The 16350-nt window shown below is 56.0% G+C and overlaps 1 long non-coding RNA gene across 1 annotated transcript; it reads right to left on the bottom strand.

Annotated features, from left to right (window-relative positions):
* Nucleotides 1-4156: 4156 nt before the first annotated feature.
* Nucleotides 4157-14894, bottom strand: LOC135274286 (uncharacterized). The gene is made up of 2 exons (XR_010342137.1): nucleotides 12574-14894; nucleotides 4157-4697 (listed from the first exon to the last, which is right to left on the bottom strand). It is a non-coding gene; the product is annotated as an uncharacterized LOC135274286 (long non-coding RNA).
* Nucleotides 14895-16350: the final 1456 nt, after the last annotated feature.

Genomic DNA, 16350 nt, shown 5'->3' with positions numbered 1-16350 from the left:
CCACTTCCTGGGGACTCAGAGAGGCCCTGTGCCCCGGGACTGCCCACGGCCCTCCCAGGGCTCTGCCCACTCCTTCCTCCTTCATTAGGGAAGATGCCATGGCCCAAGCGCAGGTGGTCTGTTCCATGCAGCCAGCATCCCCCGAGGGTCCAAACCAGGTGTGGGGCTGAAGTTGGAGAGGCAGAGAAGGCAGGCAGAGAGGCCTGGGGTGATGGAGGACCAGTCAGCTGCCAGGCTCTGCTCTGGCAGGCTCTAGTGTCTCTCTGTCAAGAACCCAGGTCCTATTAGGAGGATACTGAAGCCCAGAGGGCTCAAGTGACTGCCCCAAGGTCACAGGCATGGGAGAGCTGGGCCAGTGACTCAGTGTTGGAGGATGGGGCCCTGGCAGCACTGATGCCACCTTTGCCCCCACCCCCATCCTCAGGGTTAGTGCCCAAGTTGGGGGTGAAACCCGGGCCTCTTCCCTAATGAGGTAGGAAGGAGTGGGCAGAACCCTGGGAGGGCCGTGGGCAGTCCCGGTGCACAGGGCCTCTCTGAGTGCCCAGGAAGTCGGGGCTGCCTGCCGCTTCCCCGCAGGCTCCTGGCTATGTCAGGTGGGGCTGTTATCTCTCTGGGGGTGAAACCCGGGCAGCTTCAGAAATTCACTGACTTCTCGGTATCCCTTCCTGAGGCTTAGAAACTTCTTTGTCTTTTGGAGGACAAACTCTCTTTCTGTGTAAAAAACTCCACTCAATTATTGGGTAGTGTGACCCCAGCCTTTTTAGTCAGATGTGTCACTTTCTTTGCTACCCACCAAAGAGGGGGTGTGGCCAGCCGAACAGTCCCCAGACAAATAAGGGTGGCCATGAGGGGACTTGGATGTGAGTGAGAGGCCTCATCACCATGGGGAGAGGGCAGGGTCACCTTCAGTAGTGATCAGGACAGAGAGAGAGTCCTGTGGTTGTGTGATATCAGACAAAGTGACCCAGGGACAGCTGCACAGGCGTCAGTGGCTTTGGTCTTAGAAAGAACCACAGGAAAGCTGTGCTTCAGAGCTGGGCCCACTCTGACCTCAAGCCTTTCTTCTAGTCCAGGAACTGATACAGCACTCACCCACCAGCAATCCAGGGCTCCTTGCCATTTCTACCAGTACGTGCTTCTGCTGCCTGACTCCCTCAACTCTTTTTACCACATCCAGGGGTCCTGACCTCGGCTCTGGCACACAGAATGCCCCAACTCCTCAAATGCGTGTCAGAGTGTGTGCACAAGCACGTGACGGGGTGCGTGCAGTCATTTAGAAATGTGCACATGCCTTAACCCATTGGAAGTCATGTCAGGAGAGCTGTGAATTGGTGGCAAAGTGGAAGGCATAGTGCAGCTACCAGAGTGAAAGAGGAAGGCGGGGTGCAGCTACCAGGTGAAAGTGAAAAGTGGGGTGCACCTACCAGGTGAAAGCGGAAGGCGGGGTGCACCTACCAGGTGAAAGTGAAAAGTGGGGTGCAGCTACCAGGTGAAAGCGGAAGGCGGGGTGCACCTACCAGGTGAAAGCGGAAGGCGGGGTGCAGCTACCAGGTGAAAGCGGAAGGCGGGGTGCAGCTACCAGGTGAAAGCGGAAGGCGGGGTGCAGCTACCAGGTGAAAGCGGAAGGCGGGGTGCAGCTACCAGGTGAAAGCGGAAGGTGGGGTGCAGCTACCAGGTGAAAGCGGAAGGTGGGGTGCAGCTACCAGGTGAAAGTGGAAGGCGGGGTACAGCTACCAGGTGAAAGCGGAAGGTGGGGTGCAGCTACCAGGTGAAAGCGGAAGGTGGGGTGCAGCTACCAGGTGAAAGCGGAAGGCGGGGTGCAGCTACCAGGTGAAAGTGAAAAGTGGGGTGCAGCTACCAGGTGAAAGTGAAAAGTGAGGTGCAGCTACCAGGTGAAAGTGAAAAGTGGGGTGCAACTACCAGGTGAAAGCGGAAGGCGGGGTGCAGCTACCAGGTGAAAGCGGAAGGCGGGGTGCAGCTACCAGGTGAAAGCGAAAAGTGGGGTGCAGCTACCAGGTGAAAGTGGAAGGCGGGGTACAGCTACCAGGTGAAAGCGGAAGGTGGGGTGCAGCTACCAGGTGAAAGTGGAAGGCGGGGTACAGCTACCAGGTGAAAGCGGAAGGCGGGGTACAGCTACCAGGTGAAAGCGGAAGGTGGGGTGCAGCTACCAGGAGAAAGCGGAAGGCGGGGTGCAGCTACCAGGTGAAAGTGAAAAGTGGGGTGCAGCTACCAGGTGAAAGTGGCGTCGGGTCACAAAGCCCTTTGCTGGGATTTTCAGCTCAGACAGACTCAGGGAAGCCTCCTGTTGGGGGCCTGCCAGTCCTGGGACCCCCACTGTACCCCAGGCCAGCCTGGGTCACAACACAGAGGGCTGGCCAGTGCTCCTCGGCCCCGCATAGCCTGCCCTGTGACCCTAAGATGTGTCTGAGGATGCCCAGCCCCAGTGCCCCCCAAGTCTCCCTCCCTGCTCTTCCCAGGCAACCAGCTCTGTGGTGAGCGCAGGTCATGTCCCCAGCTCTGAACACTCAGCTCGGTGGCCCTGACTTGAACTTCTACTTCTGTACCCTCCCATCCAAGCCCGTGGCCCACCCCCTCTCCCTTACAGCTCCCACAGCTCAGAACACAGCAGAGCAGATTCCCAGGGTCGAGGACGGAGGCTGCTGAGGAGCGGGTCTGGGTGAGCTTTAGCTTGTGACCTGTGCTCTGGGGACCAGAGCGTGAACGATGTTGGCATAGGCTGCTGCTCTGAGCTTTCTAAGAGTGAAAACAGGCTGGTGATGCCTGCGGTTCCTGTTTTGGTTGGAGGATGCCATCGGGTGCTGGGGCGTATCAGGAGGGCACGCCCAGAGCCAGCAGTGTGTGCGGGCTAGAGCATCAGGGCAGGTCCCTGGGCTAGGGTGACATCTGGGCTGCAGGTGCACCGTGACTTCAGGATGGGTGGCAGTCCTCCACAGCCATGGCTTATTGAGGGGATCCCCAGTTTAATGTGAACCTAACAGCCACTCTCATCCTGCCTAGGAGGGGGAGGCCACGGGACCAGAAAATGACCAAGGCTGATCTAACCCAGTCCCTCCCGCTCTGAAGGCCACACCCAGCAGATCCCATCTTACTTGCTTTACTTTTTTTTTATTGAATAATAAAAAAGAAAAAAAAATTGCATTCCCCTAGAGTGCCCCCGACCTGGTGTGGGCACCTTGGGTTGGCAAGGCCACCACTTTTAAGAGTCGAAGTGTTTTTCAGCAGGAGGAGTTTGCCGCACCAAAGGAGCTCAGGAGAAGCTGGGGTTTCAGGTCCAGAGGTTGTGAGGCTTTGCCTAGCGGCTGGGCTCACCCGAGAGTCTCCCTGCAGGTTCCCACCACGAGCCAAAGCCACTCTCCCCTGTGGGATGTATGAGGCCAGGCATGGGGCCTCTCCAGGCCTCAGTTTCCTCCTCTGTCATAGGCAACCTGCCGTCCATGTGGAGTGCCACTGGGGCTGCAGAGGGAGGCCGGAGAGATGGTGCCCCTCCCCCCACAGCCCTCAGCAAGACAGTGGCTGCCTGGCTGCCTGGATTTGCATTTGCAGCAGAACAGGGAGTGAGGTCAAGCAGGGTGCCCCCTCTCCCTGCCCAGCCAACCCAGACCCAGGCGGTGGAGCAGGGAGGCTCTGGGGAAAACAGTGAGTCACCGGCGGCCAGAGTGCGTCCTTCCCCACGCTATGGCAGGTTTCATAGGTAATGATGTCATTTATGAGGCTCCCGCTCGGGGCTGTGTCTGAGTCAGCCAGGCTGTGTCGTGACCAAGCAGAGGCTGGCAGCACCGAGGCGTGGGCACGGGCTCTGCCCCTGGGCTCTGGCCTCTGCCCCTCATGGGGCCCAGGCTGTCAGCCCCAGGCCCGGAAAGGGCAGGCAGTGGGGCGGGGGAGCGGTCTGACGCCTCGGATTGATGAAGAAGCATGTCTTTTAGTGGTCCTGGCTCCTGCCTTGGGACGTGGGGCTCCCATGCCGTGGAGGGGCCCAGGAGTGAGTCCCTACTTCAGGAGGTTGCTCCCAGCAAAGTGCTCGTTGGGCGAAGGCCAGTGACATTCTGTGCGAATCCCTGCTGGAGGCAGATGGCCTTTGTGGTTAAACCTCCCGCTTCACAAACATCGTCTCTGAACATACAAACACACAAACATATTTACATCTTTATAATGTGTATTTATTATTCAAATTGCTTGACAGCAAAGTGTCTGAAAACGAAGAGCAGGAATCCCACTGTTCCTGCCCGGTCTTGCCGTCCATCTGGGAGAAGGGCAGGGGCGTCTGCGCTCATCCCCTGCACAGCCCACCCCATGCCACAGCAAAGGCTGCTCCTGCCCTGCTGACCGATGTGCCCCCAGGGACTCAGTGGAGGTTCTGTAAGAGGTGGAGGGAGCTGGGGGCTTCTCTATGTCCCCAGGGCTCTCCTTCTTCCCCTGCAAGATGGGAGAAGCCACAGATGGGGGCTGCTGAGGAGTGGGTCTGTGTGAGGACCAGGTCGTGACCCGTGGCTCCCGGGACCAGAATGTAAACAATCTTGGCACAAGATGTACCCGCTAGGTTGAAAGTGGATTCAGCCTTCTCCGAGAACCGGGACGAGTCTGGAGTCTTTTGAAGCAGGAAAGGAGATCAGAGGAGGCGATGGTGGCAAGGCAAGGACTGAGGCTCTCAAGATGGGTTTATCCAGGCAGAGCAGCCGCTGAAAGGGGAGAAGGGAGAGTGTCGGAAGCAGCGCTGGGTGTTTTCCTGGGGTCTCTCCACTGTGCCCATGATGTCTGAATCACCAGGCCTGCTGGCACGGGGGTCTGCAGCCCACCCTCACAGAATGAGCCCCTCTCTGCAGGCGGGGATCACCCTGACGGCCGCCTCCCAGGACAGACAGCTTGCAGACACCCGGCAGCTGGGTGTCACGCCACCCGCCCCTCTCTCTCCCTTTCCTTCCAGCCTTTCCTCTCCCAAGCAACCCCCTCCCCACCCGGTCCCCCCTTCTATTTTTCCTGGCTAAAACCAGCCACAGATACCACCACACCCGGAAAGAGATAAATAAATAAAGGAAAAACAACCTCAGCTGTGAAAAGCAGTCCAAATCTGAATTTTTTCCGGCCTGAGTTAATTACACTTTAAATTGGCATGTTTACTGATCGGGGAATTTCAAGTTAACAGAGACAGCCCCCCCTCCCCAACTGTTTGTACAGTAAAACTCCTCAGGCTGGCGGGCTCCCCTAGGCCTTGGCAGGCCCCGCCGCTCCCCTGCCAACGACACAGCTTAACAGAAACATCTATTTTTGAGTGTTAGAGAAAACGAAGATCTCACAGATGGCGGGAAGCAGCGTTCTGGATGGTTTCCTGCGCCCAAGCTCTGTGCCCCTTCTCAGCAGCCTCTCGCCCCAGGGAAGACCAGGGCCTTTGCCCTCTAGAAACCTGCGAGCTAGCTCCCTTGCACAGGGGCCTGTCCGCCTATCCCCCCGTCGAGGGCCCAGCCTGGTCAAGGCTCTGCACGCTGTGGCACTGTTCCGTTGGCTTTGACCCCTTTACCTTCCAGCAAGGCTGTGTGGGGTGCGGAGGGGGCTCTGGGCAGGAATCAGGAGTCCCTGACTCATTCATTCGCTCAACGCACACTGATGGGGTGGGCAGCTGCACCAGATAAAGTGGTGGCATGATCTCTGCCTTCTCGAGACCGACCCTAAACACGGGACTGGGTCTCCCCTAGACCCCAGGTACCTTGGAAAAATCCCATCCCTGCTCCAGGCCCAAAGAGAGGCCACCAGCGGACCTGCTGACAGATACAGACCCCAGGAATGCCTCCGTGGGCCAGCCAGGCTCCCAGCTCCCAGCAGCATCTCTCCTGGCAGAAGTGGCCTGATGTGACCACCCCTCCCCCAGGCCTTGGTTCATGGTTGGGATCGACCACAGGCTCTGCCGTGGGACGTCCACACCCTGAGGACCTGTTGGGCGCCCTGTCCAGTGCTGCCCGCAGAGGGGAGACAAAGCCAACCAGCATCTGGACTCGGTCCTGTGCCAGGTACAAGGATGCCACTGTGCACAGATCAGAAACAGCCCCTGCCCCAGCAGAGCTTGCAGTCTGAGCAGGGAGATACCTGCTGATCTAAGAATCAGAACAATGGATATATGACTGCAAATTCAGATGCTGTACCTGTGGAGGATGAATCAGGGAAGACTTCCTGCAGGAGGTAGCCTCCCAGAACCCAGCTTGTCCTTCCTTTGGGTCCTTTCCGTTCCCAGTCCCCAGCCTGTCGCTCGCAGGGCCCAGAGGCCCTAGGCAGTGCAGCTGCATAGGCGGATGCTGCATCTGCTCCGCTACCCTTTGCTGGGATAATGGGAAAATGATGAACGAGCCTCCATCACGCCCTGCTTCCCGGCCCTCAAGCCCGTTCCTGTCCATGACAAATGGTCCCTCTATTCCACAGGGCCTTTTCAGCAGCCTCAGCTGGGAAGCCTTGGCAGCACTTGGTGGAGATTTATACCCATCTTCCCTGGATTCTTCTTCATTTTTCTGCTTCTTTATTCCCTCAAAGAATTTGCTTTTATTTATTCATTCCACAAACGTTCTCTGAGTGCCTCCTGTGTGCTTCCTCCTGGTGATAGAAAGATCAGTTTCTGTACACACTCCCGTGTGGAACAGCTGCTCTGCGCTGGTATCTGTGGTCAGATTCCATCCAGGGAGACAGGCATGAACCGAGCACCTCCTATGAGCCAGCACTGCAGAGCCAAGGGCCCTGGCTTCTAAAAGCTCCCCCATGGGGTGGCTGAAACCCCAGCCCCTTGGGTACTCAGGTCCCGACTTGGTGTTTTGCAGCCCTTCTTGGTCTGGGTCACCTCAATTTTTACAAAGAAAGAAGCTGCTTCTTTATCAGAGGTGGGTCTAGACCCCAGAGTCTCAACCCCAAAGCTGGGGAGACAGTGCTCAGAAGAAAAGCCACAGCCATGCACCCTCCCCTCTGTGGACCTGTTTTCTTACCTATCCAAGGGTATGAGCAGAGAGGCGGAACAAGAAGGGAGCAGCCCTGACATTAGGGGTTCTCTGAATCCATGAGGACCCCTGAAGACCGTGAGCTCTGTGGGTCTCCAGGACTGCACCAGTCGATGTGTCTGTGCAGGGGGGTGGCACACAGACAGAGTGGGGTGGTGTGGGGAGCACCTGGGCCCACCCAGGGGAGATCAGCCAGATGGTCTCAGTGCTCCAGCCACCTTCACTGGGTCTTGTTCACTACACGCAACCAAGGTGGTGAATTCAGCCCTAATTGCCGTCACGTGGATCGAAAAACACAGGTCAACATGGGTCTTTGGTATTTCAATAGTCATCACGCTCTGAGTCTTCTGACAAATCAAGCAGCCCTCTCCCCAGGCCAGACACATACCGAAGCATCCCATTTCACAGGTGATGGCACCATGTCGGAGAGACGCCGGGTGAGTACAGAGAAAAAACCATGAATATTCTGACAAGCCAAGTGTTGGGGAAAGAGAGCCTACCTCATCATGTAATACAAAGAAAAGAGGCCCTTTTGATGAGTGATCTTGATCTGTCTTCCTAAAGCTCTTGCAAGCAGGGTGAGTGAGAGCACACCGCCTGGAGCCAGACCTGCCCCACCTCCGGCTGGGTGGCCTTGGTCCAGTCACTCAACCTTCCTGTGCTCCATTTCCTTGACTGTGGAACAGAAACTGTCCCCTCACAGCCCCTGTTGGGGCCCAGGACCAAGGCAAGCCCCCCTTCAGGACAGCTCTGATGTTTCCTCCTATCTCCCTCTGAAAACAATAAGGAAATGGGAATGCAATTTCCCAGCCACGTCCAGGAGACACAGCTGGGATGAACTGGCCCTCGCGCTGGAAAAAGGAGTGCACCTTGTGAGCTTGGACCGGCGGCAGGGTTTACACACCGCCTTGGAGACGGAACAAGTCACTGACCCTCTGGCTGAGGGGTCCACAGAGACTTCCATCCTGGCCACCTGGGGGACACACGTTCTCATTTGGCTGATCAGATGAGAAAGTCCCTTTGCTTATTTTTTCTTTTCCGCAAACAATAGATAAATCATTTTGCTTTTAATGAAATCCTGCGCAGGGTCGCTGTGTTTGGGTCTGAAACGAGCAGGGAACGCGCACGCTGCCGAGAGCCGGGCTGACACCGGACTCAGGCATGATTCTCAAGTGGCCGGTAATGCACCCAGCACTCTTCCCAAGTGGTGGCCTAGGAGCCCCGGGGCAGGGGGACCGTGCCTGTTAATGCGGCTGTGTGAGGATGGTTACGTTGAAGCTATTAAATAAGGCTAATGTTACTCCCCGCTCATACACACATTTAATATATTCCAAAGATGTGTAGATGCATTAACAGCAATTTTCATCTCCAAATGTTCCCACTTAGTCAGTCCCATGCATAAGATATGAGCCCTAACACCACACACATGGAGATGGAGGTCCCCGGAGCATCTGGCTCTCAGCACTGTGGCGTTTGCTGGAGGGGCTGGGACGCGCTCAGCCCGCGTCTCCGGGGAAACATGGGGCCTGTCACTTCCTCTGGGGCTTTGGTGCCCCCATCCCCTGAAAAGTGGAAGACAGAACCCAGACCCAGCTGACTCGTGCCTCCTGCAACAAATCTCAGCCTCTCAAATGACATCCTGGAAGGGCAGAAAAAGCTGGAAAACCAAACGGCTTTGAACAAATGGGAAGAATTTCTAAAAATCGATTAACATATTCATGTACTCAGTCACCACATCTTATTGACTGCCTGCTTTGTGCACAGCACCTGCCTGAGGATTCACCTGATCCAGTCGCTGCCTTTGGGGACTCCATTAGTCAATCAACAAACACTCACTGTTCTGCTACTGCTTCAGCAGAGGATAAGAGAGAGAGAGAAATTTACGCCATGAGAAATCTCAGTCTAGGGTACCGAGAAATTAACATTAGGCAATTTCAGAGAGGCATAAGCTAGGAAGCAAACAGTAATGGGCAGGTGGTGGAACGCAACGGGGAAGAGGCAAGGCGAGCTGGTGTACAGGGTTATCAGGGATGACCTTGCTGAACAAGAGACATTCCATCCCCTTGGGAATCATGAACCCTTGGGAAAGGAAAATGCAAAGGATGTGGGCCTCTAAGGAAGGAAGGGCCGGAGCCGGGACAGGAGGCCGCCGAGGGCAGAGCGGGGCTGCCCAGGACTCAGCTCCGGAAAGAGGGGTGTGTGCAGGGCCAGAACGAACGATGGAAACACACAGGGCATAGGCTGTGGCTCCAAAAGAGGAGAGGGGGCTGGGGAGTCCTCAGACCACTTTGGCACCAAGCCCGAGGGAAGGGGCCCAGGGAGGCACTCTGGGCAGTGCGGCTGAGCAGCAGCTGGACCCTGCACCTGGAAATGCTCTCCCTGGCAGAAGGAGGGGGCCCTGGAGGGAGACCCAAGTGGCCAGAGGGGCTGGGGAAGAGGAGTGCCGAGGGAGAGTGGGAGCAGGCAGCCCAGAGGGACGGTGCCGGGGATCCCCACTCCCATGCTGGACAGAGAGGAGCGGTCCCGAGGAGGAACCCACAAGGCGGAAGGCAGGTGCAGGGCTGCAACTTCCAAGGCAGCAATGTCTCAACCAGGGAATGATGTGGGTCTGGCTCAGGAGGACCTCCCGAGCCTAGGAGCTCACTGACAAATGACCAGTGATGAAGGACAGCCTTAGCTCATCCCTTGGAGGTGCTCCTGAGGTGCACATGCCTTCAGCCCTGGGTACTCCTCCATTCCCCTGGGCATGAGCAGCATGTACTGGTTTCCAGTAAGTTTCCAGGTCAGCTGCAAACAGGCCTCTGGTCATCTTGCTGTAGTCTGGGCAGGCATCGGGTAGCTGAAGGCCAGCCCAGCCTGGGGGAAGTGCCAGCCAGAAGCAAGAGTGTGGCAGGTGCCCTGCTGACACTGGAACTGGGGCACATCCAAAGCCCTCCAGAACAGAGTGGAGCTGACAGGTCCCAACAAAGTCCATAGGGTCAACCGGCGCAGAGGCAGCTGCTGCCTGGAGCCGGCAGCAAAGAGGAAGGCGTCCCAGGTGGGATTGGATGCCGGAAAGAGGTTGACTGTATAATATTCATCATATAGAAAGTGAACACCTCACAGCCAACCTATTTCAGGAACCGCTGAGCAGTGCTGAGTCCAGGAAGGAGGTTTCTTCCTCAGTGACAAACCCTGCTACCAGCCACCCGCCTCCAGGTGGAAGTCAGGTGCACGCTCAGCTGCCAGCCATGCTCCTGGGGGCCCACAGGGCATGCATCTGGCCCTCCCCGACACCAGCAGGCACAGGAATCATGCAGCCGGGATCTGATACTGAACAGAGGTCAATCATGTCTTATGTGTCATGATTTCTGCAAATGCAGCACAGACCACCTCCCCTCACGCACCACGGGGAGCAGCACGTGCACACAGGGCCACCTGAGGTGCCGGCTCCTGCCCAGGGTCTCACAGCACTGGGACAAGGGGAAGGCAGCCCCGGTGCAGGAAATGCATGTAGCCGTCCCCAACACCCTGGTGAGGCTGCCCTTCTAGCAAGATGCCTTCCAGCGGGACTAGTTCCCCGGAGTCCTCTGCCTCAATGGCACTAGCCAAGAAAAGCAGACTGAGCCCCGTCACCCATCGCTCACGCTCATCAGCTTCATGACCATCCCCCACTCCGGTGGACATCCCCAGCATCTTCCCCGAAGTCCACATGGCCCCAGAAAGCTCTCCCCAAATGGTTTGATGCCAGGGGTTGGGGAGAGGATGAGAAATGTCATGCCAGCCCATGCATTCACATACCCGGGAGAGGCCGCCTCAAGCGCGGCGCCCACACCACCGGGCGGTAGCGGTACTGAAGACAGGCCATCTGTGTTATATTCGTCATTAATAAAAGCGAACTCATCACAGACAACCTCTCCTCAGGTACCCAGAGTGCCGTTGGCTCAAGAACATGGCTGCTGTGTCCCATGGTGCCAGCATCGCCCCCGGGAAGCTGTCCTGAGGATGGACGGGACACCAAAGGTGAGAAGACAGAGAGACAGGAAGCCAACCCCTGCCCTGCCCAGACAGGCCCCCGCTGAAGCCACGACACCAAAGCACCCGTCCTGCTCCCACCCTCAAAAGGGCTTGTCTCCAACAGGTCCTCCAAGGTGAGATTTGATACTGAGAAAAGATCAACCATGTATTATTCGAAATCAATAAAGCGAATATAACACGGTCGATCTCTCTTCAAGTACCAGGAAAGGCGCTGAGCTGAAGCGCGGTCGGCTCCCCGGCACGCAGGCCCCGCGGGCTGCAGCGGATACGGACGGCTAGTGGACCAGGTGAAGTACATTAGAAACAATTACTTTCCAACTGGTCGACCATCCATCCCCATACCCCAGAATGGTGCTGATGCCGGCATCCTTCCCTGAGGTGCCCCGGCCTCCAAGACGGCCTCCCTGGTGGAATTTGATACCGAAAAGGGGTTCACCGAGCAACATTCGTCGTCTAGATGCAAAGTTGCTCGGGTAACCTCTCCCCGAGTACCATGGAGAAGTTCAGACGCTCGGACTAAGGTGGATGCTTGCAGGCGGCCGTCCTTGCGGATTTTCCTCCCCCGAGGGCAGCACAGGGTCTGGGCATTCAGGGACTAGAGCCTCACAGTCTCCAAGGACATTCCCAGTCGCCAAGTCCAACCACTCCCACCCCTTCCAGAACGAATCTGGAGACGCTCCCCAGGAGTTGAGTGCAAGAGCCAGGCAGGATCCTATACTGAAAAGAGGGCACCTTGCCAAAGATGAAGATGAAACCCTGCTCACACCCGCTTTTCATTCCCAGACCCTGAGAGGGGGTGACCCTAGGGGCCCTGCACATGCACAGAGCCTCCCTCCTGGCAGAGGATGCCTTTGGCAGGAGCTCCGGGAGCACAACACCGATCCCAGACCTGTGTCCCTGTGGTCTCATCAGCACCATCTCCAGCCCACAGAGGCATCACCCAGCACCCCTCAAAGGCTGGCTTCACAGTTACCACCAGCTGGCTGACCATCTGATTAGCCTCATAAAGCAAATGAGACCTTAAACATAAGGGACTAGGAGGATAAATGCAGCAGAAGAAAGCAGGTGAGTCACAGATGTCCTCTTTTTACCAGGGTCATGGCAGCCCTGACCTCAGAACCCAACCTTCCCCAGACTTGGGGCACACCCCTGGAAGCTCCAGGGTGTCTCCTGGAGCGGGCAGCCAGCGAACGTCAGGCCGGACGACGGATACCGCAAGCAGAGTCCAGATTCTGTGCCCACCACCCATTCTGTGAACTTTGGAGTGGGACCGACAGCAGAATCCTTTCCCTGACGTTGGCGTGAGTTCGGAGAACTCTCTGCGTCTTGCTACAAGTGGAGCAAGAGGCCAGTCATGCGAGGCCTGCCGTAAAGAAAGAAAAGATGCCACTGACGACTTTGCTTCAGGAGCCACAGGCACGGGCCTGCGTCAGAGCCTCCTTCCCCAGGCGGGCATCACCTCCCACAGTGGTCCCGAGGATGCCCTGGACGTGAGCAGGACTGGAACAGATGATGGGCACCATGAGTACCATCAGGCCTGTCCCGTGGGCGTCCCCCACGCACCTACCCTGGAGAGGGCTCCGGCTGCTGGCCACCTCCTGAGGGTGCTGTGGCTTCCAGAAATTCTCCAGGTAGGTTTTGATCTGAAAAGAGACCCATGTGCAATGCTGGTCACAAACAAAGCACGCCAGCAAACAACAAGCCCTTTCCACATCCCCGGCAAGGGTTTCGACCTTGGAAACATCACCTCCAGAATGACTTCCCAAACAAGGCTCCGCCACCGTGACCCAGTGACGTTCAGCACCAACGAAAGGCATGTCCTTGGGGCCAGCCTGGAGCCACGAGAGGTGGCCACGGCAGAGTCTGAGGAAGGACTAAACCCCAGAATGTTCCTGGGTTCCTGTGTGTTCAGCAGTCACCTTGGACATGTCAAAGGGAAGTATCTTGGGTCCCCAAAACCACTAAGGAAAAGTCAAGCTGGAAACTGCTTAGGATAAAGTGGCCTCTCATTCCATTGAAAGTCACTCCTCTGCTCGCTGAGATAGCTGTAGATCTGATTTGCCTCCTTTGGAAAGGCTAATCAGAAACACGAAAGGATGGGATCATTCGTGCATCACCTGTCCGCGGCCCGGAAGCCCCTCCCTCCTTCTGCTTTTCCTTCAGCTTGTCCCACCTTTGCAGACCAAACCAATGGACTTCTTCATACACTGAATGATGCCTCATGTCTCCCTAAAATGTATAAAACCAAGCTGTCCCTTGACCACAGGACTTCCAGAGCCCGTGTCACGGGTGTAGCCTCAACCTTGGCAAAATAAACCTTCTAAATTAAGGGAGAGCTGTCTCAGATTTTCTCGGTTCACAGAAGCGACTGTCCTGAAAGACCCGCCCCCACCGAGTGGACCTTCTGCTTCCCTCCGGAGTCAGCGTCCCGCCTAGAACCCTCCGTGGGAATGGAGGGACACCGGGAGAGACTGGACCAGGTGATGCATGTCCCTAACGCAGTGAATGCTCTGGAGACAATGTGCACCCAGATCCCCGGGAGGACGCCTTACCAGCCAGCGTGTCGCGCTTGAAGTCAGCACGCCTTTCCGGGAAGCTCTCAGAAAGGTTTGGGGCAGAAAGGAAAGGTCAGCTGCATAAAGGGAGACTGTATCCCGTTTTTTGACCCTAGGTTCCTACTGACCCCACCCACTCCGCTGTGAACACACACAAATTCAATCATCTTCACCAGAACTGTGCCAACATCGATTTTCATAGAAACGTGTTTTTCGGAGCAAATTCCATTACACTGATCCAATTCCTCGTTTAGCTTTCTTGACTGTGCCGTTGAGCTGTTTTCATTTCTTTTATTTCCCTTGTTATTTTCCCCAAATCATTTTCATTAGGATCAATTCTTTTCCATTTGAAAATCTGAATGAAGATTGGGTTGCCTCAGTGTGCTCGTCTATTTCAAACATTCCTGTTTATCGCCGCCACCGCCTCCGTGAATTTCCTCCCATGGCTGCCACGTCGGCTTTCTATTTCCCCAGGTCAAATGTCGCAGTCGAAATGTTGTCAAGAAAACTGGATTCTTCTGCCAATTTGTAGTGAATTGAACAGATTTAGCACTGCGCCGTTTCAGCTGTTTTTCATTTTATTTTGTGTTGATTATTTTTATCACTATTATTTAATACAAATGGGATGAGATACTGATCGCCTCTATTTGTTTCATAACCCAGGAGAAAACTGGGAACAATATTTGGTTGGGGGATAGAAAGAGAAAAATAGAGACGAGGAAAGGCATGGAAAAAACGCAGTGCTTGTGAGCCAGACGGAGGTCTGGGGCTGCCGCCTTGTCACAGACACTGTCAAGTGTGGGCTCTTTGTTTATCTACAAGGTCAAATATCTTTTGAAAAAAAACTGGTGCTGTCGAAACGTCTTTGAGATTAACACAGCCAAAATGGTGATGTAAAGGGAGAGCATCCAGGGTAAGAGCCGAAGCTGACACGTCACCAACACCATCCTCCCCGGGCCGCGGGGCCCCGCCCCCATCGTGAATGAAGCTTGTGTTCTCTGATGGACATCTGTTCTCATCCACCGCAGAGGGCAGACCACCCACGTCTACCCCGTCCGTTCTTGCTCACGGGAGGGGTGCAGATGCCCCTGAGCTTGCCACTGGGTCCCGGAAGCCATCCCAAGCAGGATTTGATACTCAAACAAAAGTTGCCTTTGTGTGATTCAACATAAATAAAGCGAATTCACCAAGGGCAACCTCTGCTCAAGGGTCAAACGTCAGCACAGGCAAGAACACCAAGATGCCTCTTCACCAAAGCGGCATTGCCTCCGTGGCCTCCCTGCTGACTCCAGCTGCATGCTCGCTGGCTCGCTGGCTCGCTCTCTCCCCTCTTGCTCTCTCTCTCTTTCCCTCTTGACTGGCACTACCTCTAAGGAGCCCCCCAGGCGATCGGAACACGGTTGGTCATGGACCAGCCCCTGTAGCAGGCAGCATGGGCGAGGCCATGCACACTCGCATCGGGGGTCGGCCCAGGCTCGGGTCAGCCCCTGGTCACTTACCCTAGAGAAGCTGGAACACCCAGGTTCAGCTCCAGGGCTGGTATCTCCTCCGGAAGTCCCTGCAGTGGGATTTCACACAGAGAAGGGGGCTGCTGATGAATCATGTGACCGTGGTCAGTCCAGCCTTCAGAGGGTTGGAGGAGGACCCGACCTGAAGGCTGGTAACTCCTCTTCCAGCGCAGCATCCTCAGAGGATGGGTGGGGCTGCGTCACAGGGAGAGCATAGGTTCAGGTGACTGTCCTCCACCTACTCCGTTCCAGGAGGCTTCAAAGAGAGTTCAACCAAGGAAACCGGTCGCGCTGCCATCCATTCATTCATTCAGCATCACATCTGCTGTGCACACCTGGGGACACAGCGCCAGGCAAGACAGACAAGGACTCTGCCCTCAGGGAGCTTCCATTCTACCGGGAGAGGACAATGAGTGAAGATGACGTAAAACTCATATAATGACAGTCCTCAGAAACAACGCTTATCCTAACTCTGCTACCTGCCAGACGCTGTCTAGATGCTTCTCATGGAGAACGGTTCCACCCTCCGTTAACCCTGCTTTACAGAGAAAGAAGCTGAGGCCCAGAGAGCTGACAGGCGAAGGGGCTGGCCCAGGGCGCACAGCTGGCAAGGTAGTCAGAAATGCTATGAACAATTCTCGTCTTGCACTCAGAATAACCGAGGAAATCCCTCCAGCCCCTGCTTCCCAGAGGTCACCCAAAGATTAGGCTATTTGAGGGGGTAACATGGATGCCTTCCATTCAGCCACAAGTTCCTTTCCCTAAAATGTGCCGCCCTACCTAAAAAGGTTGACTAAATGTGGTTTATTTACTAACGAGTCTTCAAGGAAGGGACTAGAAGAGCACAGTGTCACCTAAAATGTCAGCATCATTTCTGGGAATTCCTCCTAATGATGGCCAGGATGTGTGCCAAGTGACGTAAGTCACACAGAGAGCGCTTGCCGCGTAGAGGCGATCCGCTTCCTTACCCTGCGCAGGTGCCGGCTGTGACGCTTCCCAAGAAGAATTTAGTACCGAAAGGAGATTGGCCATGTAATACTCATCATAGATAAAATGAACACACCATGGACAACCTCCATTCGAGTACCTGACTTGGGCACTGGCTTCCAGCGCGTCCCAGTAGCAGCCCTGAGGACGGGCGGGTTACCGCGAGTCAGGAAGGCGGTAACACACCACCCACGAAACATGCTCTGCGGCCCGGGCCGCACTGCGTCCCGCACTTGCAATTAGCACCTCTCGCAGGAAGCCATTCAGGGAGGGACGTGCCGCAGCAGATCGTCT

Source organism: Aotus nancymaae, unplaced genomic scaffold (assembly GCF_030222135.1).
Source record: "Aotus nancymaae isolate 86718 unplaced genomic scaffold, 86718_ANA_hifiasm-v0.15.2.pri h1tg000011l, whole genome shotgun sequence".
Taxonomy (NCBI): Eukaryota; Metazoa; Chordata; class Mammalia; order Primates; family Aotidae; genus Aotus; species Aotus nancymaae.
Note: the sequence above shows the minus strand (reverse complement) of the source record. Positions and strands in the feature narration are given on the sequence as shown.